General features: G+C 39.2%; 1 protein-coding gene and 1 long non-coding RNA gene across 8 annotated transcripts in view; both read left to right on the top strand.

Moving 5' to 3' along the window:
- The window catches only part of BRSK2 (BR serine/threonine kinase 2), a 308810-nt gene that overhangs the window by 16490 nt on the left and 269688 nt on the right, over window positions 1–22632 (top strand). The gene's annotated exons all lie outside the window — the stretch shown is intronic.
- LOC125183113 (uncharacterized) lies at window positions 3155–12605 on the top strand. The gene is made up of 3 exons (XR_007164313.2): window positions 3155–3423; window positions 8686–8780; window positions 9905–12605. It is a non-coding gene; the product is annotated as an uncharacterized lncRNA (long non-coding RNA).

Raw genomic sequence — 22632 nt, 5'->3', positions numbered from 1 at the left:
TACAGCTGAGGCTGAACAGAAATAATTTCTGCATTTTCAGGTTTTAGGGCAAATAATTTCATTTAAAATTAGTTGTTTTAAAATCACTGGTTTTTGATTGATTGTGATATCTGAGGCCTATGGAAGGTATATCTACAAAGTGAAACAATGTACTGAATGAATCTGTTTGCACATGTGTATTTTTTTAATAAGGCTAATAGAAAACATTAAGATACAAAACAAATTTTATTACCTTAAGTTTTAGTAAATTATTCTAGTAAATGAGCCTTTTGACTTCATTCTGTGGACAGAAGATGGTATAAATTTGTCGCCTTACTACTGGATAATGCTTTGGGTCACCTGTGGTATACTTGCTAGCAACTTTCAATAGATAAGATACACCGTGTGAAAGTATTGTTCCAGCCATGCTAATCTGGGGGGTGTAAATCTGAATTATTTGCTGGTTATGCAGTTGGTTGTGGGTGTGTTTTTTGTGCTTTTTGTTTTTCTGTTGTCATGCCAAGTTTGCATCAGGTAAGGACCAAGTCCAGGTTAGAGGACTTTCACTTGCACAGTAGATTCTGTGTTACTGGGATGGGTCAGCTTCTGACTTTTAATTCTTACAGTTAATGTGAAATGAAAGGGGAAATCTAGAAGTAAATTCCCACCCCCTCCAATTTACAATAATTAGTAAGTTAAAAAGATGTGGTAAAGGAGGGATTTTGGATCATCTTTCAATGTAAGACTCAGAGCTTTTGTCACCTTAGGGCTATTTTTTTAAACATTTAAAAAATGGAGAATGGTAGTAGAGGCCAAGGCATCACTAGCTCTTCTTGAGTGAATAACCCCCCAGTCTCCAAAACATGATTTTATTTTTGCTTACTAAGCTTCTTGTTTGTAGTTTAAAAGCATATGCTATTGTAACACATATCTGTAGCGGTTTGCTGATCATTTATTGGAGGCAGGACTATTGCCAACTTGAGCATTGTTTTCAAAAAATAAATGAAATAATAAAAACCCATGACATTAGGTCCTCCAGTTTGACAAGTCATGGAATCATTGAATAATGTTTAAAATGTAATGGCTTAAAATGAGGATTATTATTTTTTTAGTCTTGTTTGCTGGTACAATAAACCAAGGATGAAATTCACTCAAGTGGCTGGTGCTAGGGCGCTTCAGAACCCTTTCAGCTCTCTGCATTTCTTTAAGACCAAGGTTTTGCTTCAAGTGTATGCCAGTTCAAAACTTTAGAAATAACTGAATAACTCTTAAGTTATGAAAATTGAACTTAAGTGAAAACGAGTCATATTTCAAATAGTAAACACCTTCACCTTGCCCCATCTTGATTATTCTATATACATGCTTTTACCAGAAGAAAACTCAGATTTTGTTTATTTCCAGCCTAAAAATGAATTCAAGTGGTTTATGCCTGCTGCTGGAGGGAGGGTGTTGAACTCAATAGACTTCTGGTTTGATCCCAGTGTAGCAGTACATGCATTTTAGGAAGACTTTAATCTCCAAGACTCTATTCCCTAACCTTAATAGAGAAGCAGCTAAAATTATAGTATCAGTAGCCGGATGTGCCCTCCACATTGCGATCAGCACTTTTTTTTTTGATTTGCTGTTATCTCCTAACCTGCAGAAGACTGAGATTTGAAAGGGAGCTGCCCTCTTAGTGGCTCTGGTTTTGTTCCTGGATGTGTTTGGTAACATGACCTTTGCAGCTTTTGCTATCCTAATATTTATCCTGCTGTGAAGTAGTGTATATACATGCTATTTCACTATGTTTTGGATGTTCTGTAATGTGAGCCAGTTCATATACAAAACAATACTTAAACATAGGTTTTAAGCTGACACATTGCTGTCCTGGAGTATTTTTTTCTTCTTGGCGTAACAGGCTCTTTTATGTGAGTCTAAATTTCTCCCTGGTCATCCAATTTGCATCATTTGTCTTTTGTTAAGAGCTTGTTTTATATATAAATTCTTCCAGAATAATGGGTCATTTTTTTTGTTCACGCTACATTTCTTTTTCATTCCCTGTTGCAACTCCAGTGCTTCATTGACGTTTCTTTGGGTTTACAGTAGTCTGATGCAGCAGAGCAGTCCAATGCCTTACTGTGGACCTTAATGAAAGACAATAATGTCCACAGAGTCACTACATGCAAGTCTGAAGGGGGTGCTGCCAGAAAGCTGTTTGAAGTGAAAATATTTTGTAACTTCTGCTCCTGAATTATATGTAGGCTAAACAGCTTAAGCAAATAATTTATTACGTGAGCATTAATATAAGGGGTATGTATGGAAATACTAGTAAAATGAGATTTGATTTAAACTGTACCAAAAAAACCTCAACCTTATACATTCTCTTATTGTCAACTGTGATGTTTATTTAAAATGACATACTGCTGAAGAGAAGCACTTAATAATTGAAATGTAAGTGGGTGACTAAGAGGCAATACATATGCAGCAGCATTTTTTCCCTGTTTTTGTGCTTCCAAAAAGTCCATCTCTGCTTCTCATAGTAACAAGTATTGACAATATTGAAAATAACTTTTTGTTGTTTTTTAATTCCTCTGATGCTATATTAAACCTTTATTCTTTGACTGGCATTCAGCAGGTCAGTGGTGTAGGATCACCTTACTGCTCACCCTTTGATTTTTCACTCTTTCCCTGTGGCAACTTTCTCTGCTGGGTGCATCTGGATTTAGTTTGATTCCCAACCTCGCCAACAGCATTGTAAAATCGAACTGCAGCATTTGAAAGCAACTGGTCTATTGAAAAACAAGCTGAAGCAATCCAGACTTGGATTTTAAAAGGAATGGAAAGGTCTTGATCCATGCTGCTGTTGCATGCTCAGCACCACAGAGTGTGATTGACTGTAAGCTCACTCACCATTACAAAAAACTTAAGGGTAGTTGGTGTAATGACAGGCTGTAAAAGTGGGATATGTGCGTTCATGAAGAAGCACAGAGTCGTCTTCTCTCCGCAGGCAAACTGGTGTTTCCCTTATGTTGCTGCAAAAGGGCCTGACTGTTCTGAGACTATTGGGTTTTACTCTACGCTTAGGCAGCTGCCCAGAAAATGCAAATTGATGATGCATTACACTGGAAACAGCCTGAGGCTGGATCCTGGCAGCTTCCGTGGAGTTGCCTAGTCCCAGCATAACCGAAGGAAGGGTCAGGTTCTGTGGCATTATGACCTAGATCCTCAACTGGAATCGTTTGGGCGAGGGCCTTGAGCTCCATACCACTGCATTGGTTTACCCTTGTTATGGATTTGATCTTCTATATAAGGACAAAGAGTATAGATTTTTAAATTTAGGAAGGGGCCTAGATATTGGATTCTCTCTTAAACACTGCTAGTTAAGAGAAAAACAAAACCACATACACTGTGAAAGGTTATGGTGCCTGAAGATTTCGATTTTGCACCTGTTCTGCAAATAGTCATGTATGGTTTCTGCCTTTGGAAAACCCTTTCTGTAATCCTCACATTTCTCTTCTTTTTTTTTAAAGTAAATGATCTCAATTTATAGCAGCTGTGTTTCTCTGTTAGTATAATATCCACAACTTAGATATTACCTCTGTTCTAAGATATTCGTAAGTGCTTGCAATTCTCTTAGAAAATTGACCTTTTGGCTTAAGATTCTTATGCTTGGCCTCTAGTCCAAAAATGACTTCTTTCTCTCTCAAGAGATCTTGATAAAAATCTATATGACTAGGTTTATTTTATCTGACTTTTGGTGTCAGGAGTTGGTAAGGGAAGGAAGGTCACTTGTTCCATTCCTTGCTGGAATTAAATCTCTGAGAAAATAAGGATTATCCTTCATTTAAGGTATACTCAGTTGTTTTCCTGTACTTGGTTCTATCCACATCAGGGTTCATAATTTTTGTACTTTATTTCCTTTTCTTTAGAAAACCTGGAAGGTGTTAATTTGGTATTAACATTCATGAAATCTGAAACTTGCACAGTTAAAGAGGTACTGTCAGAGTTACTTTAAATTTGCATTTTCAAAATCTTTGAACTTCAAGGGAGACCTTGTAGGGGAAAAGTGATTTTTGTTTCACAACTGAACAGAACCACATACGCAGTTTTCATCTGCATAAAATACAAAACTGTAAAAGGACCTTTGGCATTGCGAAGCCCAGATGTCAGCCTTTCACTCGTAGCTCAACTTTGTGCGTGCCTGCGCTGCGGTTGCTATCCAAGCAAGAAGGAGGGCTTCAGATTGCTGTGATTCAGACTGATACCTGAATTTCCTAATCTGAAAATGTCTTGGTTATCCCTACTCTGCATTGCAATCACAGAGTTTTAGACACCTTAGTTCTTGATGAGCACAATGAGACTGTTGTGATAAAACAGCTTGTTCGTATCAGATCAGTGGTCCGTCCTGTTCCAGTATGGTGTAGTAGATGCTTGTTCCGTGGACAGTTTAAAAAGTTGCAGCATATGACTTTAGAATCACCAATAGTAAGATATTTTTTTCCCTCACTATCTGCTAGTTCATAATTGACTTCCATCTGGATGTGTCAAAGCTTATCTCTTGGCTGGTTTTTATTCGTAATACAGGAATACGAATCTATTCCCAATATCCATCTGTTTTTCAGATCTTTTAAACTCCTCCTGATATTATGTGGCAGCAACTTACTGTGGTTGTATATTGTGTAAATCCCCCAAATGAAGGATGCAGAACACTTAAATCCTGTTTTCCAATACTTCCTTTTCTGTTTGTTCCCTTTTACTTTACCTAGGTATCATTGTATTCAGAAAAGTAGGCATTCTTGATTTATCATCTTTATACTTATCGTCATCCTCAGTTCGTCTAACATTAAATAATGTCTCTTTGCACTCAGGTCTTCCAAACTGGCAACATATCTTTTCATTCTGCCCTGATACAATCCTTATGCATTCATTGTTTTTGCTGCTTGATTCTTAGTGTCACCTATTCTTGCAGTGCATTTTTTTTTTGAGGACAGTGTTCCAACAGGATGTATCAATGATTTATACAATGGCATTATCACATTCTCAAGTATAATTTTTGATCTTATTCAACACTTTGGCACTTTTGGTTACCTCTGCACATTGAGTTGATATTTTTTATTAAGCTGCCTGAAGTGACAGCAAGTCTTTTAATGGCTCTGGTTAATTTAGGAGTCAGCAATATCTGTTATAGGTTCACATTATTCTTTCTATTGGGCATTTGTCAAAACTGAATTTCATCTACAGCCATGCTGTCCATCCACCAAGTTGTGATGTTTCTTTATTTTTTAAGTGCTTTAGTGGGACTTAACTGATACGTTAGTCTTGTTAAGACTAGCCTGCTGTGCAAGGGTAAACTTCACCCTTTATGAACTGATGCATCCTGTCACATTAATCAGGGATGTACCCTGCATTTCCTAGGGCAACAGAAAGGATCAAATTTCCCTATTAACCCCTTCAGAACTGAATTAAGTGCTGATGCCATATCTAGAATGGCTACCACAAAGCTGATGTATTATGATCTGTAGTTTAAAAGTTCTGGTGATCTAGCTTGGTACTACCATAGGGGAAACACAGAAGTAGCAATCTGCTGGCTATGGAGGTATCCTGACTGTTGTTTTTTTGTAACATAACTTTTTTCAAAAGCCAATAATGGTTCTCCCAAAGCCTAAAACATTTAGTAGCATTTTGAAGAAGTGACTATTTTATGCTACTTAGTTTTGTTCATCTATCTCTTTGCTTTTGTTAAAAGGAAAATCAATTTCTTTGCTGTTTCCTGCAGAGTTTTGTAGGTAGGTTAGCAAAGGGTTGGATTCAAGATTAGGAAGTTTCTTTAGTTATCTCTGAGCCTTATTTTTTGACACTTCCGTTTTGTTACCTGTAAAAAGATTATTACGTTCCTTACACAAACTGCTTTGAGAGCTGCAGGCCTGGTGTCTTATAAAAGCTGGAGTTTTTTTTTGACGCATAGCCTATCATCATATATAACAGGATTTGCTGACGTTTGATTTGTCTTTTGCTCAACAAAAATATCAACAAATTGACAGACCAAATAAGAGGCCTTTGCCATATCTGCAAAATGAAGAGGAAAATACAAAGCTATGAAGATAGTTCTTCTTTCTACTTCCAAAAAATACCCAAACTAAATAAAACTGCAGTATAAGGGGTGTAAAAATATGTGAACAGATGGGAAGTTTTTTCATCCCTGCAAGCATTATTATTATTATTATTATTCTGGTTTGGGGAAAGAACTTGATGGGTTCAGTGATCACTGATTGCTGCAAAATCGGCAAACTGTGCCCAGCTGTTCAGTGGCTGCCTGTCTGCTTGTGGAAATCCTGCTTCGGAAGTAGAGCAGGGAGAAAGAGAGGAACGTACTGGTATCTTAGTTGATTTAGTTTTACACAGTAGCATCTGCTAAACATGCAGTGACTCTTTTACTTAGCAATTTAGACTGGAAACCATGATTATTTAATGAGCAACCTCCTCCTTTCTCCTCCTATGTGTTTTGCTTCCCATCCCCTGAAAGTGCTGGCTTCAGGATCTATGTAAGGCAAGGCTTAGTCTGTTTGCCTGCTGCCCACCCTGGGTATTGTGTATGTTGTTTTGATTTATTTATGAGTCTTTATTTTTTAATCTTTGTGAAATTGCAAGGAGGGAGGAGACAAATAGGACCTTTAAATGACAGTCCATAGCTCCTATTAACTAGTGACAGATGCCTTCTGACATGACATTTTAGGGACTTCGAAGCTCTCGGTAATAATATTTGTGGTTCAGGAATGACCTTGCATATCAGAAGATCTTTGCCTATCCTGCATGTCACCATGAGTTAAACATTCTGGTGAAACAGCACAAAACCAGTAAGTGCTGTGTCTGAGGCTCCTGAAGCCTCTTTATCCCCCTGTCGCGTTTAGAAAGAAAATAAAAATGGATGCATCTTTCTAGAGAAAAAGGGAAAATTGTTACTGAAAGGAAATAACTGTTAGACTCTTCTAAGTAGCATACACTGCAGGCTGTGCTGGTGCTTGACTCCATCGTGGTCAGTATATGGAAAAAGAACTGTAAGAAATCAGATATAAAGCAAGTTTAGAACCTTGCAAACAAACTTCAGGACTTGGTAAATCACTTGTGTGTGAAGTCAAGCTATTCTAGTTAAACCAGGTTTGTCTTGCAAATAATCACCTTTTTATACTAATTTTACTTATGGTGCTAGATGAGTTCCCGTTAAAGTTGCATTTCAGTTTCCTAAAACAGCTCTTTTTCTGGTTTGCTAATACTGGTCATGCTCATTCATGCTAACATCACAGTCCATTATTGAAGGGGAATGTTTGTGTCGTCAGGATGGAGGATTAAGATTTAGACTCAGCAGTGGAGAACAGCAACATCTGGATTATGTGCAAATGCTCAGGAATATTATTTTCTATCTAGAAATTTTTAAGAGTATAAAGGTGAAAAAACAAGATCTTAAAGGGCTTGGTATTATAAATAATGTGTTCACTTGCCATGAGATTGCAGTGTGTCTTATTATAGTTACTTATCAGGTTTGTATTGTGGACCTTTTTCCTGATTATGCTCCCTCAGCTTGGGAATGAGTTCTCACCAATGTGACCTCCTTATCAGAATCTTGATCCAGATCTCTTGTAGCCTCACTGACTGAAACACAATTCTTTGTGTGTCTGAGTTGGCTTCCGGACATCGCAAGGAATGCAAAAACTGCTGCTTCCAGAGAACTCTTCCTGGGCTCACCGGGCCACACAGGAGCTGGATGAGTGGCAGGGGAATTAGAAACGTGAAGCCAGGGTAAGGGCTGCATGCAGCAAATGAGCTCACAAAAAGAAGTATTGGAGAAGCACACAAGACTTTTTTTTTCCTTATTTTTTTTTTCTGGAAGAATTGCAGAACCACTTCAGCCACTCAGACTTGCTGAAGCCATGAATCATGAGGACCTTCAGGGTTTTGCAACTCCTGCAAACTCTCACAGCTGAGAGTTAATACAGAAGGAACTTTCTGAGGAGAATAGTTCTGCTCTTCAGTTCCCTTATCCCACTTTATGTCTGCTAAATAACTGTTGGAGTCTTCAGTTATATCTAAATATTTTCTTCTCAGTTTTATACTACTACAGGAACTTTTTCTTTTTCCCATTCCTTCTCTTTTGTTGCATAAATTCCACTTAGATTCCTGTGAAGTCCTCCTTCTTACTTCATGGCATTGGGAATCTGATGGGGTGATCAGAACACCCCTTCCAGTCTGACTCTTACACCTCTAGGAGGGATCATCATTGTTACACCTTTTTTCTTTAGAAATACTATAGGGAAAAATAAAGCTTTCCTGCTCATGTTGGCCATCGTCTGAAGTCCACAGAAGCAACTGGGAAAGGTGTCATTACGTCTAGGTCATGAATCAAATCCCTTACCACATCATCCAGTGGCAGTGATGGTTTTTCTTACCCTGGCAAGGGTTGGGGGAAGGCGGATGGACTTTCTCTTTGACTTCAGTTTAAATGATGAAGGGAGGAAGACCATTAAGACTCCTGAAATCAAACCGTGCTCCTATCTAGTCTGGAGAGACAGGAGGGAGATTCTGCTTTTCTTTATATGTCGTGGATAAGGAGCAATAGCTGTTTTGAAAAAGAAAATGCGTAGACAAAAATTACGTGAGGCCAAGTCATGCTTCTAGTGGTAGTTAGACTTGCTTATGTTTTTGCCATTCTAGCTGTTTTTTTTGCCTCTCTAGCTGGGCCCACGCCATGTTGAAATGATAGTACTGAAATGTATTACAGCCCTGGGGCCAATTCTCCCCTTCACAGGATGTGGATAGCTCTTCCGGAGGTAGGAGTTGCTCAGTGTTCTGGGAATACCACAAACTGAGAGTTCAGACACCTGTTTTTTAACATGGCTAGAGCATAGCTCTGTAATGTGGTTATAATAAAATTCCTATGAACTTGATGCAATGTATAGAAAGGTCACAGAAAAATGATAACATGGACAGCTGATTATCACAGTAAAAGATGGCTTCTGGCACGGGCTGATAATGTAAATCATTGCTTTATTTTCCACCTTATTCTTGAACACTTCCCATATTCTTAACTATTCAGCCATCAGAGATCTAGAATCAATGCACTAAGCTGAAGCTGAGATAAACATCTGATGATAATTGTTACTGTTTTCATATTATATAAACATCTTGGGACACGCCCTCTTGGGGAGCCTCATCCTGGCTGAGCAGTTGCTACCCTGAGAAACATGCACTCTGAATATTAAACTTCATGGATATTAAGTACTGCCAGAGGCCAAAAAGACTCATTTAAAAATAAATGTATTTTCATTCTTGCAAAACATACAAAAACCCTTGCATATTGATGCCCTGCTCTACTAAATTCTTCCATAATATGAGTAACTGACAATTTTAAACCATCTTTCATCATGACTGGGCTATTTCACATATTTTTAAACAGAAGCTTCCAGTATTCAAAAATTCACTAGCGAATTTCATATTTGTGCTAAGTTCTTTTCTGTTTCTTTGTCTAACTACATGTCTTAAGCAGCACAAATTTATGGCAATACAGTTTTTTGTGGTTTGACAACACTGTTTTTGTGTTACTGACATTTTCCAGTAATTTTCTGAACTGCAACAGCTATTGAGTGCCCAGCAGAGTTACGAAAACTTCTCACCTTTTTCCGCTGATGATGCATCCTTTAATCAGACTTCTGTTTCTGTTTATCATTGCACGTTGAATATATATATAGATATGTATATCTAGCATTTAATACCACTTGTATATTTATTTTTGTTTAAAACCAACCTAAACGCAGGGGGAGATAACACTACATGCAGTTTATGGATTGTTAGCACTGTGATGGATTGTACTGCATTTGCTCCACCTTTCAATTTTCCAGTAATGTTCTTGATTGTGAGGAATTAACCCATCTGTAATTTTTTCTTTTTGCTGCAGGAAAACCATGTGGGAGCGGTAAAGCTTTGCTTCTGGCAAACAAAAGGAACTGTCCAGCATTTTCCAAGCTGAATGTGTTAAAACACTGATAAACTTGAAGTGGCTTTTAATGTTGCTCTTCAGTGCCTTAAAAGCCTATCATCTCTTTGAAATATTTATACACGGAGTACATGTGTTTATATATCTTTATAGATATATATGTTGAGAGAGAAGGCAGATACTGGCAAAGACAAATACTGTTTGTAGCCTAGTTCTAGTAGTTGCAGTGCAAAAGTGACTAAAGCTTTAACTTCTGAATTTCCTTATGAAAATTCTAAAAACTTTTGAGTTTGTGAAAGGGTACAAAACGTGTTATAAGAGCAGTGATAAACTATGATGCATTTGGGTAGTCAGGTTAAATAATACAGAGTTGTTTCTAAGCTATGGCATAGTTGACAAAATCAGTGGCGATGAAAAGAAAGGGAAAGAGAGGTATAGTACTTGGTTTATGGATTCAATTTGCTTGTTATCAAAAGCCATCTTAAAAATTTCAAAATTAATGAGTCATAAAATAGTCTTCCCTCTTAGCAGTTGGTTATCATCAGCTAGTTATAAAAGAGCTATCAAAGGAAAAAAGAGCGTGCCATTAGCTGTTAGTTTGGAATGACTCTGCAGAATCGTCCTTAAAGGTCTACTGGCAAATTTCTGATAGTCCCCTAAAGGTCTTCAAAGTTGCTCGTTGCTGTATTATATCAGGATTTCATCAAACCTGAATCTGAGCTGTGCAGCAGCAAAGTCCTCACTTTCTGCAATTTGCTTTAAAGCAGCGGCCTCTATATAATGTAATTCAGGAGGAGATATTTCTTCAGAGATTTGTCTGAGCTTCATGTTGACCTGTGTAGCAGAGGGGGTGGTAAGTTTATTACTGACACCTTTGTATTTTCTGCCAACGAGCTTTACAATTGGATCTCTACGCATGGTATCACTTTTTTTGTGTGTTTAAAAACAAACAAACAGAAAAAGCCTTGCCTGCACTGCAGAATAGTATGTGGTGCCAAGTCTGCTTTGTGGCTTTGGTTGTGCAGGCTGTAATGTAGAACAGTGCTCTGGGAAAACTTGTTTGTCAACAGCAGCTTTCAAGGGTTTCTAACCTTGAGTGTCCCAAACTGCCTAGCCATTATGCATCATTGTGATGTCTAAATTTCCATCAGTACTATTTTTGAATATCTCTGCAGGAACTAAGGGATAAAAAATAAGATCTTAAAGTGGGAGCTGTGTTGCAGTGAACTTAAGTAACACATTATAGTCTTATAATACCTACACGTCATGTTTACTTGTAGTAAATTACAGCTGGGTGAGAAATTGTCTTCTGAGTTCTCACAAACTTATGATGAGTTGTCATCCCGAGTGGTTAAAGGTAGTTCTGGGAACTGGAATCCTCTCTTGCTTCCCACTTACTTCATCTGAGCCAGGTGTCATGCAACCAGCTGGAGGAGCAAAGTTGCCATCAGTGCTTTGCCAAATGCACCACATTCTCCCAAGCAGGATGAGCCCATTTTTTGCTGCTCTTATTTTTAGGACTGAAAAGTAGCTTCGTTTAAACATTTTGATCCTTGGTGTATTTTGAGACTAGCCTTCCAGTCATTCTGAATTACATGCATTGCTTTGATATTAAATTTTCATGTTACGAGTTCCATTGGAAATAAATGTGTTTTCTACCCCCTGCAGTAAAATGTTGGTTTATACCAAAGCAGTCTGAGAGGCAAATTGGCTGCTTATTTAAGGATGTCTTAATGAAGAGTTGTGAACCTAAATATCTTGATTAGCATGAGTAGATTATGGGAAGAGAGCTAGCTGTGCTGCATTACTTCTGCCACCCGCAAATTAACCCAGTAGCCAGAATGACTGAGGGTTTTTTATTGTGCCTTGCCATTTGGTGCCGACAACAAAATGGGGAACCACTAAAAGCAGAGGAAATGCTACCCACATGTATAATTTTGGAATACAGCAACTTTGGTAGTTCTTGGAGAACGTTGCCCTAGTAAATGACAAGGCAGGGGGAGGGAGAAAGAAAGGTGACTGGAATGATGGTGACATTTGAAAGGGGATGAGCCTTGTTGGAGGCTTGTCTTCGTACCGATAAGAAATATATTTTCTGATTGTATGGGAGGGTGGGAGAGGCTGCTGCACTGGACAGATAAGAAGTGGGGTTACATGCTGGTTTATCTGTAAGGAGGCGGAGGGCTCCTCTCAGACTTATGGTTTATTTAATTTAGATCAAAAAATCCTAAGGGATTTACAGCTAATCATAAAACAGCATAGATTTAAAAAAAAAAAACAACTCTGAAAAATGTTATAGTGAGGTATGTCATGTATAAAAGGACATAAGTGTAAATAAATGTGTTTTATGTCAATTAAACGTCATTTTGGTGTACCAGGAAGGACATTTAAAAATATGTTGTTTTTTTATGTCTGTGTGTGGAAATACCTGTAGGTGTGACTCTTGCTGAATATTGAGTAGGGCATGCCCTTTGGCTGCAGAACTGGCCCCGGCATGTGTAGCATGCTTGAGGACATGACTTGTTGTAGTTGCAGGATGATCCGTGGCAGAAATAGCCAAAACTATGGGCTGCTCTAAACTACAGCAGCCATCAGGCAGCCCTGGGCAGCGGTATTTGGAACTCAGAAGATGCAGGTTTTGTTCTGTGTTTTGCAGTTAGTGAAGGAGATGACAATACTTGATATCGTTCTTAAATTTTCACGTTAACTCGTAGTGTTTGACAGTTGTTCAGCAGGTTGAGCTGAGTTTTAAAACAGGTACCATGTGGGCAGTGGTATAAAATGTCTGTTGTCCTGCCTGTGTATTGCAGCAGTCTGAAAGGACCATTTTAAAGTTGTTTGCCTACTTGTAGTCTCCATGGCCTATTCACTCCTGGAAATTTTAGTGTTTGTTCTGCAGCGTACAGTACATCTACCATGCTATAGGAGCTGTGACTGCAACCTGCAGGCATCCTTAAACCATCTTTCATCTTACTAGGTCAGTGAGCTGGAGACTAAAGCTGTGGCACTGCAGAGCTGGGCAGGATAAACCTGCCCAGAACCTCAAGCATTTGAATCACAAAGCCCCCAAAGCCATGCTGAGGCCTGGGCTGCTCCTGCTGCTTTTTGGAACTGTGCTCAGGTGGGCAGGTACCTGCCACGGTACAGGTGCAAGATGTAAGCCTTACAGTGTTACTCGTTGAAAGGTGAACTTTGACCACACTTTGAATCCTGAAAGCTGACAGTGAGCTACTTGTGATAATACCTTTGGTTGTGTAGTCATGGGTGTGAGGGACAAAGGGCTCGAATAATACTGCATCTCTTGGGTTGTCCGGCTGCTGCTCTGACAAAGCTTCGTGATACCCTTCTGTCCGCATGTTGCATGAGAGGAAATGGAATGTTTCATGTGAATATAATTTAAAATTATCTTTTGTTTTCTTTCTCTATTTGCATATATTGTGATATACCTAACATTTAAAACAGAAGTTTAAACACACAGCCGTTGCTGAACTAATGAACCTGCACAGGTTGTACTGTTGCAACACAAGACAGTCCTGATTGAATAAGACATCACAAGGTGAATAATTTGATTGATGCAGAGGGAGAGCGGCAACTTGGTTTACGTGAAACCCTGGGTTTTGAAAAGTATGATTCAGAAACACATCTTAGGAGGTTTTCACGGAGCTGTCCTGAACATGTTATGAAAAAATAAAGCGCGCTCTCAAACTTTGTAGGGAGATACTGAGTCTGAGCGGGGCTTTCGAAGCACTTTTCTAAGTTATGTCATCCTCTGAATATGAACGTGAAGTTCCATGTTGTGCTTCCTTTCAGCAGTCCTCAGATGAACCCACTGGAGGATCAGCGTGGAAAGACTGAGATGCTTATTAGGAATTTCAATGACTCCATTTTGGCAAAAGAGTGGGCACAAGCCAATCATTTGGCCAAGATCAGGGGTCAGGCTTGTTCTGTAATGCTGTTGAGTGGTTTGGAGCTCTCTGGATCCACTGCAGTGCCACTATACAGGGCAAAGAACCAACTTTGGCTCTTGGTGCTTTTAAAAAAACAAAAGGCATTGTAATTGTATCATCAACACAAATCGCTAATGTTGTTCAGGCTAGAAATAATGCTAATCATTTTGGTTTAGTGGAAATTTCAATATTTCATAAGCTAAGTAGCCACACTTCTTTTTTTTACCTCTTCCCCCACACACTTTTACTGATCAGTGCTAACTTTGAGGTGTCTTTGAAAATCTTCCAGGTTCTTTGGAAGACAAACTCTTACAGTTTAAGGCTTTATATTTTTACCTTTGTCTTTTGTGGGAACTTGATTTTGATTTTTTTTTTTAAGAGGTGAAAGTTTGAGGAGTAAGCAGGAAGGGATGGTCACCTGCTGGTGATGAAGGCAGCAAAATGTGTCTTCAAGTTTAGTCAATATGTAAATGCTGTAATTTGCTGAGTTAGAGAATAGCCTGGGGTGGCTGGCATAATTCCCATCACATAAGCAAAGGTGGAAGGATTGTGCCTTCTATTGCGTTTCACAAACACTCTTTCAGTCACTAATTACGTGGGCTGCTTTTTGGTTTAAGGAAGAGAGAAAAGGGCATCCTGATTCCCTGCAATCTGCACTGTTGCATGTTCCTTGGGACCCCACTAGTCAAAACAACGGGATTCGTATGTTGACGACAGCTGAGAGACCAAAGTATGACCAGATGGCAAGGGGGAGCTGAGCTGTCTGTTTCTGCAAGCGATAGGCACATTATGGTTATTCTCTTCTGGGGACGAGGGGGTGGAAAGCAGGGGGAGGGGGAGAAGGGAAGAGAAAGAGGGAGATATTAGATAAACAGACTGTAGCCTGAATACATATGACATGTGGGAGGAAAGCTTTGTTAAGTAAGAACTGCAAGCCTCTCGCAGAGCATTAAGCAGCACCGCCTGTGCATTGGACTGAGCCAAATGAGAGCAAAGATGAGCATAAACCTTAAGACGGCTGCAGGACCAGGGAGGTTCACCAGGCTTCTGCAGAGGCGCTCCAAGCAGCAAAATGCTGTAAGGTTTTCCTGACTGTTCCTTAAGTCAGCCTGCTTTGTTAGTAACAAGGAAGGGCCCTTAGTAAGGGACGTGCCAAAAGTGTTTCCTCCTTATCTTTATGATGTGCAAGCTATGCTTTATGAGTCAAAGTTGATTCATAGCTTCATTCTGCTAGGCTTTTTTACCAGGCTTGTGCATAGGAGATAGCTTTGTGGGGTTACGGTGTCTGCTGTTTGCCCTGAAATCACAGGAGGTTCAGTCTAGCCAGTGATTTGCAGGTGGTGCTCAGCATGCCCCATAATTAGGGAGTGCATCCTTGATCTGCATCGCCCTGAGCCTGGTCTGGAGCCAGCTGAAACCTGTAAAAACAAACAAACAAAAACCCTTCCCACTTAACTGTATTTGGCTATGGATTGTGTCTTATGAATGAAACCAAACTACAGTTGTATCAGTTAATGATAATAGGGCTATCAAATACTTTGTGTCCTCTCAGGCAGCATAAGATGCAATGTTTGTCCCATTTTCTTGTGTTATTTTCTCTTCTTGTTGTGGGACTTGAGCGAAAGACTAAGTAGAGCAATTGATACTTGTATTACACAAAGAAGGGAAGAGGCAATCTTCATTATTTTGCTCATATGTGAGGAAAGTGCCAGTGATCATAGCAGTGAGAGAGGCCAGTGTCCAACTGTCTAAAAAAAACTGTGAAGAGGCCCTAGAGAGCATTTATTTGAGACGGCTTTGATATTCTGTCCCATCTATACATCGTGCACTGCTAACTTTTTTCCCTTTTTTTTTTTAAACTTTTGCTTGTCTGACTTGCTGACCTTTGAGTAGTTCCTGCTAAAGGAAGGTGATATGAAAGCAGCCTCATGCTGTTGTTTTCCTGATGAACTACTCTGGAGCACTGGTGTTCGGGGGAGAAATACAACAGATTTGTTGGACTGCGGCACCTAATACCACGTCTCAATAACCCATTGGAGTGTTTGAACACGGTCACCAGCCTGGCTTCCCTGCTGTTCCCTAGATAGCTGCTTGTGACATCGATCTGTGAGGGCTGAGGGCAGAGAGCTGATTTATAGCTGTAGCTTATTGCCTGGAGGAGTGGGTTAGCTAAGATTGCATTCTGCCTGGTTTTGGTCACAGTAACGCAATGACTTTAGGAGGTGTTTGCTACAGAAAAAGTGCAGCTAGGAAATAGATAATTTTTGATACACATGCATGCATGAAGTCTTCAAAGAATTTAAACAACAAAACAACACCCCTCTTCATTCCACCCCCTGCTCAAAAAAAAAAACAACAAAAACAAAAACAACCACACAAAAAAACCCACCATTTAAACTCTTTTTGGAAAGATGCTGGGTGTTGTATGCCAGTTTTCTATTCACTTCTTGGAAAACCTTTTGCAGTTCCATATGGGGCACCAGCTTTTAGAACACTGTTATTTTAATTAGTGAACCAAAAAAAGCATTCTGCTAATTACCATTGCTTCTCTAGCTATGCAGAAGCCCCTTCCATAGCTTAATAGTAATACAGCACATGTAACTGCCATGTAGGTATTAGAAATAAGCTTTTTAATCTTTATTTTGATTATAATGGCTGAACCAGAGATGCTAATAAGTTTTTGTTGTCAGCCTCATTGATCAGATAATTATGACCCTCTGTTTTTACGAAACTTCTACCCCATTGTCAAGACTCACTAAAAAGTTAGGTACAAGTTCATTTGATTAGGTGCAACTTTTCAATGCACGTACTTAAAAGTTCTTTCCAGATGAAGGGAAAGAATAAAACATTAAACTGTTCCAAATTTCCGTTACTTTTAAAATGAAAATGCCTACAGTTACATTCAGAGAATTTCTCTTGTAAATATGAAGGCCTGTTAAAAGCTATTTTGCTTCTAATTTAAATAACGCAGTGAGCTTCAGTTATTAGATAACAGATAAAAGTAACGTGTTTGGTTCAGCAATAGCTATGTAATGAATGCCCGTACTATTACATAGTATCATGTTTAGTCAGATAGCAGGAACCAGCCTGTAAGTTTTCAGCTGTGTAAATATATCTATAGTGTGGGCCTCTGAAATTAATATTTAGCCGTGGAAATATACTCTTTTCCTTCCAAAAAATTATAATCGTCAGCATGAACCTGTTATTTATGTGAAATCTGGCATTGCCTGGTCATTTTGCAAGTTTTTAGGTGCTTAAGGGGTATTGCATACAGTTTCATACTTGGGAGGGGACAAAATAGTAATTCTGGCCAAAAATAGTAATAGTAACTTAATAGAATAGTAATGTAAGCCAGAAAAAGTTAGCCAAAAATGCATAAAACCCACATGTTGAGCATAAATGGAGTGATTATTTGGTCCTTTTCTGTTTTTCTGGAATTAAGAGGTGTCTTCTGTTGTTTTCTTTAGCAGCAAGACCATGTCCATTCAAACTCTGCTGTTTTGGATGTTCTGTTACTAGTTTGGTATTTATAGATTTTCGTTGTGATCTGGTGTCTGAGTTGCTAGGAGGAATCTAAATAGAAAAATCTGTATTTTACCATCTGAGTTTGTTGACTGCTTAGCATTTCAAGTATTCAAAGTTAAATTGGGACTTCAGCTTCCAAGCCAAGGAAGGAAGGGAGGTTACAACTGGAATGAGGATCCAGCAGGTTAGATTTGGGGTTCTATACCTCTCTCTGCTGTTAAGCTACTGTGACATTGTACAAAATCTTCAGTCACCTGAGTTCATATCATATGCTGTTAAGGTTCCATTTGATTCCCTTGAGCACTCGCACCTAGAATTTAATAAATTAAAATTATAGTCACTGAAAATTTTACCTGCTGACTCAGCTTCAGCCTTCCTTAGGTGGAAGAGAAAGTTGTACTCATCTACCTCACCCATGTTAGATTACTCATGTGAGGATTAAAAAAAATGCTCCACAAGTATCACAACACAGGTGCCTAGTACTTAACCTTACAAAAAAAAGTCTGAATACACTTTGAATTTCGTCTGTGTTTTTCTCTTTGCTTCTCTCGCTCTTCATTTTGAATTTGCTGCCAAATATGCTTGAATGTCACCCTATCCATGCTGTTACAATCTGAGATTTTTCATCCTGTGAATATACTGGCAGCTATTAATGGCAACAGGGATGTTTTTATTTCTGCTCTTCAGTATAGCACTAGGAATTCTTTGGTCTGTCCACTTTCTGAAATGAAAGAGACAATAGCCCTGTTTAACAATGATACATTTTCTATATAGAGATGACAACTGTAACTGGGGTTTGCAACAGTTCTTAGTGTTGGCTACTTTGATAAAAAGTGATAGTGAGGTGGTTGGGAGGTTTTTCTGAGCAAAAGGCAGGTTATTAGATTTTTGATGAATATAACCTGAGGAGCGTGGTTTGCTGTATTTATTTCACTATTACAGTCCAACATTTTAGTGCCTCAGCAGCAGATCGTGCATTTTACATGCATGCAAGAGTATTTGAGATTCACTTATTTCTCTGCTGTTTCTGATTTCAGGTAAGGATTACCTTAAGGATTCACACGCTCTGTATGTGAATGCTTTCTCATCGCATTTTCAGTTTCTTAATCACAATTAATAACACATTAGGTATGTTTCTATAGCAACTTCTACTCAAGGATCTCAAAGCACTTTAGAAATGATAGTCTTAGTTTCATAATAGCATTCAGATAAAGCGCATGTAACTTCATATTTCACAAGCGGGGAAACTGAATTTGTGAGGCCTACAGAAATTGGTGATGGAATTAGGAACATTATGTGGGGATTTGAACTAAAGCTTATTGAAAATGTTGGGGTTGTGTCACCTTTCTAGTCCCTTGCAGTGTTGTATCCACAAAATGAAGCATCCTTTTGACGAGGCAGCCTAGAATAAAAATCTTGTTTCCCCATTAGCTTTCTATATTTCATTTTACCAAAACATTTAGCCTACCTTGCAAGTTTTCTGAAACAATTCATTTGTTATTGTTACACATTCTTATATTTCAAAAAAGGTCTGATGTTGGACAATATCCATATGGGGAGGGAAAGAGGGTAAGTAATCACCTGAACAATTTGAGCGTTTGTTCTAGCAGTGTCCACAGAACTGAGACCATCTTCAGGCTGCTTCTCAGAAACCAGGGAGATTGCTTAAAGCTGTTGTCCTCTGTGCAGTATCATCGATTGAGATCTCTAACGGCTGTACAGGAGGTGGTAGGAAATGGAGGCATTTTGTTGCTCTTTTTTCTCTTAATGCACTTTCTCATCTCTATCATTTTATTTGAACTCTATTTGCAATTAAAGCTTTCTTGAACTTTGCACTCAAGAAAAGTATAGCTCTGATGGAACTGCAGTTCCTCAGGTTTGCAGAAGCACCCATAGATTGGGGGAGGATAAAAGTCTTAATTTTCAATCATCATTTAAGAAGAGCTGAATTCCCATTTTCTAAATTGATCTGCATTTAATCATGTTCTCCTTACTTGTTCTCCTACCCATAACAGCCGCACAACAAACTGAAACCAACCAAACAAAAAGGTTTTTTTGAGAGGCCTAAGTTAACCAAAGAAATCATTTCTTTCTAGTGCAGAGGAGCTATCCTTGTACAGACAAATATGTTTATTGTTTCTTCAAACCTTTGTCTACTTCCTGCAGTGAAACAAGGTAGGAAATGGGTCCTTTCGGTTCTCTTGAGTTCCATATTCAAGTTTCTGTCTCTTCTACAAAGTGTGTTTGCTTGGGCTCATCCCCCATTTTGCATGTCTTAGCTCCCATTCTGTGAAATGAAAGTGAATGAAGCTTCCTTTCTCTCACTTCTGTTTTCTTAGTGACTAGAGGAAAGAATACATGATTTCGACTGAAGCTTCTATAGTGTCATAGTCCAAATAAAAATGAAACTAATGGAGGAAACTGAATCTGAGAAAGAAGGTAATAAATCCCTTCTGGTTCTTGTTTTGCGTCTTGCACTAGTCATGAGGCTGAGGAGTAGCAAATCACACCTGTGGCTGAACAACACTGCTGCTTTTGTCTGCAGGAAGAAGGCATTTTTTCTTCAATTTTGGCTCCATCAGAAGTTCTTCATCTGTAAAAAGCTTCTTTCCTCCCTTTTCCCCCTCCTTCCTAGTATTTCCTTTGCCAGTTCCTTCACTTGTTATTGAAGATGAAAGGTTACTGACAGTCAGAGAAATGGAGGGCAGCATTCTGAAATTCATCTTCATTTTTATGGCAGTTTGTGTGGGTTTTGTCCAGAGTTCCCAGGACAGGTTTGAGGTGCAGAGCTCAATGTTAGGAGTGTTATTTCAGCTTCTGACAGTGTATGGAGATCTAGTTTAAAAAAAAATTTTGTCTGTATTTTGCAGTCTATATGTATCTGGAGAAATGGGGGGAGGGATCAATAGGATGAAACTTGAATATTTGGCAGGGGGTGAGGATGGCGAAGTGGACACTAGTAACTACAAGCTGATGTTCAAATGGACTTGTTCTATCTTTTACAGAGCCACAGTTTTCCTAGATATTTCAAAAATCAGGACTGTGTGCCAGCTTCCTGGTTTTATGGAGCAGAGGGATTATGGTGCAGTGTCGTTAACAAATGGAAGAAATTAATGTTTGAAAGGAACAGTTTGGGAACACTTTTACTGTTAGTGTGCTTATGCATTATGTAATTACACACCATGCCGTACCGTTCTGTTGACAGCACAGCATCTGGTTATGTTGTTTGCTGTAGGGACGGGTGTCAGAGAGGTGCTGTCAGTCAGTGTAACATTTTAGGATGCCCCTGCTGGAGGTTTGCACCTGAGTGTACACCTGTAGCTGGTACTCACCATTGGCTGGAACAGCTGAGGATTATCGCTGCCACCTTAGCATGGGTGAGCTGTGTTAGTGTTGGATTACACTGATCTCTGGTGGTGCTGAAATCGTGCTGTGTGGTGATTGTGCCTGTGATGAAGTTCATTTGTTGACTCCTAGTGGTATGTAAGCAAAAACTTGTAGTGACAGTGACATCTGGGAAATGCCTATTGCGCCCCTAATAGAAACAGCACTTCAGCCGCTTTTTCCCAGTATAGCTTGGTGGATTTCAAAATTGCCCTTCCTGTCATTTTGTTCCTGTCATTTGCAATCTGTTTGTCAGTTGGTGTAGTTGTAATACCTGGTCCAGGACTTGCTGTACTTCTATGACATCTCTGAAATACTGTCCCGTGATTCAGTATAAGGAATGCAGCTTTCCACATGCCTCTTAAAGCTACAATCATGTTGGCTAGTCGCATGGGGAGGACAGAGGTAAGAGTCACAAATACTGAATTTCTAAAATTTTGTTGAAAATATCATCTTGGATAGAGGGTGGAAAACAGATCAGTGCTCCATTTGAGGGAAATCCTGTGGTGGAAGCTGAACTTTTTTTTTTAGATAACAGGGAATCTGTAAGCGAGAGAGATTTCACGTGGCTCAGCTGCAGAAAAGTCTGATGTGACCTTATTCCTTCTAGAAACAGGAGAATCTGCCATTAAATCCAGATCTGCAGGAAATGGTGCTGCTCACATAACTTATTTTTACCTAAAAGTAGGTAAACGCTGGCTGCTTGGTGTGTTCCGACTGAGCATCTCACCTGTCTCTACAACTATTCAGTCTGAGTTTCCCAAGGTGGTAAGTGCTTAGTTTATATGATGGCATCTTGGGGGATCTAGGAAGAATAAAGTAATTAAGAAAGATGCTGCAGTTAAGTAGGAATGCCCACTACCTCTAACACAAGAAGAAATGCCATACACAAGCTTCGTCCAAATAAAGTGTGGGAGTTCTGACTATTGGGAAGTATCCAAATACAGTTGATGATTTTTGTTGAAGATCAGCAGTTGCTCTTGGCTGTGGCATATATTATTGTATTAAAACATTTAGCTGTCCACTGGAGACTTCCAAGGTGTAGCTTGTGTATTTGGAGACAAGCAGGGAGGGTTTCTAAAAATTCTCTTCCCATTTGTATGTTTCTGACTTAATCTGTTGAGGCTTTGGAGTTACAGTTTCTGTTCTTGGCTGGTTATAGGAGGAAAAAAAAGATAAAAACCCATACAATAATTAAAAAAAAAAGAAACTGTCTATGAAGATCTCTCCAAAGGTGACTGCTGCTACTGTAACTGTAGGAGTTTCCCACTGATGCGGAGTTGTGGTGGGCAGCTTTCCTAGTGTCTCTGAGAGCTGCCTGGAGGAGCCTGGCTTCCTGCTGAGCTCTTACAAGTTGCAATCAAGCTTTGAAGGGAGTGCAAAGAAAAAAGGTCTTTGCAGCTTCAAGTCAGCTGTGGAAGGCCTGGCATGCAGATATGCTTTGGCAGGAAACAAATGAAATCTATTTCTTGGCATCTTCAATGCTAGAACTCCCTATGGAGGTTGGGATTGTTCCTCTTCAAAAGCATGACTAAAAAGTCAAACGGAATGAAAACAGCCCTACCAAAACAGTTGCTTTCAAATCAATGCCTCTTCTCTTAGTGCAGAATACTGACACCATAAAGCAGTATGACAAAGGGAGGTTCTGGATCACGTGGAAAGAAGCTTGTACTGGAATCAAGCGGAGCAGTCGACTTATATGATGTATTTTAAGGAGAGTGAGGGGGCTGCCTTCCGGCTGAAGGTGTGATTTTGGCCCAAGAACTCTCACTGTTAGTGAGAGCCTCCTTTACCTTCCATCTCAGGAATATGTGCTATGTTTGAGGAAGGTGA

Source organism: Anser cygnoides, chromosome 5 (assembly GCF_040182565.1).
Source record: "Anser cygnoides isolate HZ-2024a breed goose chromosome 5, Taihu_goose_T2T_genome, whole genome shotgun sequence".
Taxonomy (NCBI): domain Eukaryota; kingdom Metazoa; phylum Chordata; class Aves; order Anseriformes; family Anatidae; genus Anser; species Anser cygnoides.
Note: the sequence above shows the minus strand (reverse complement) of the source record. Positions and strands in the feature narration are given on the sequence as shown.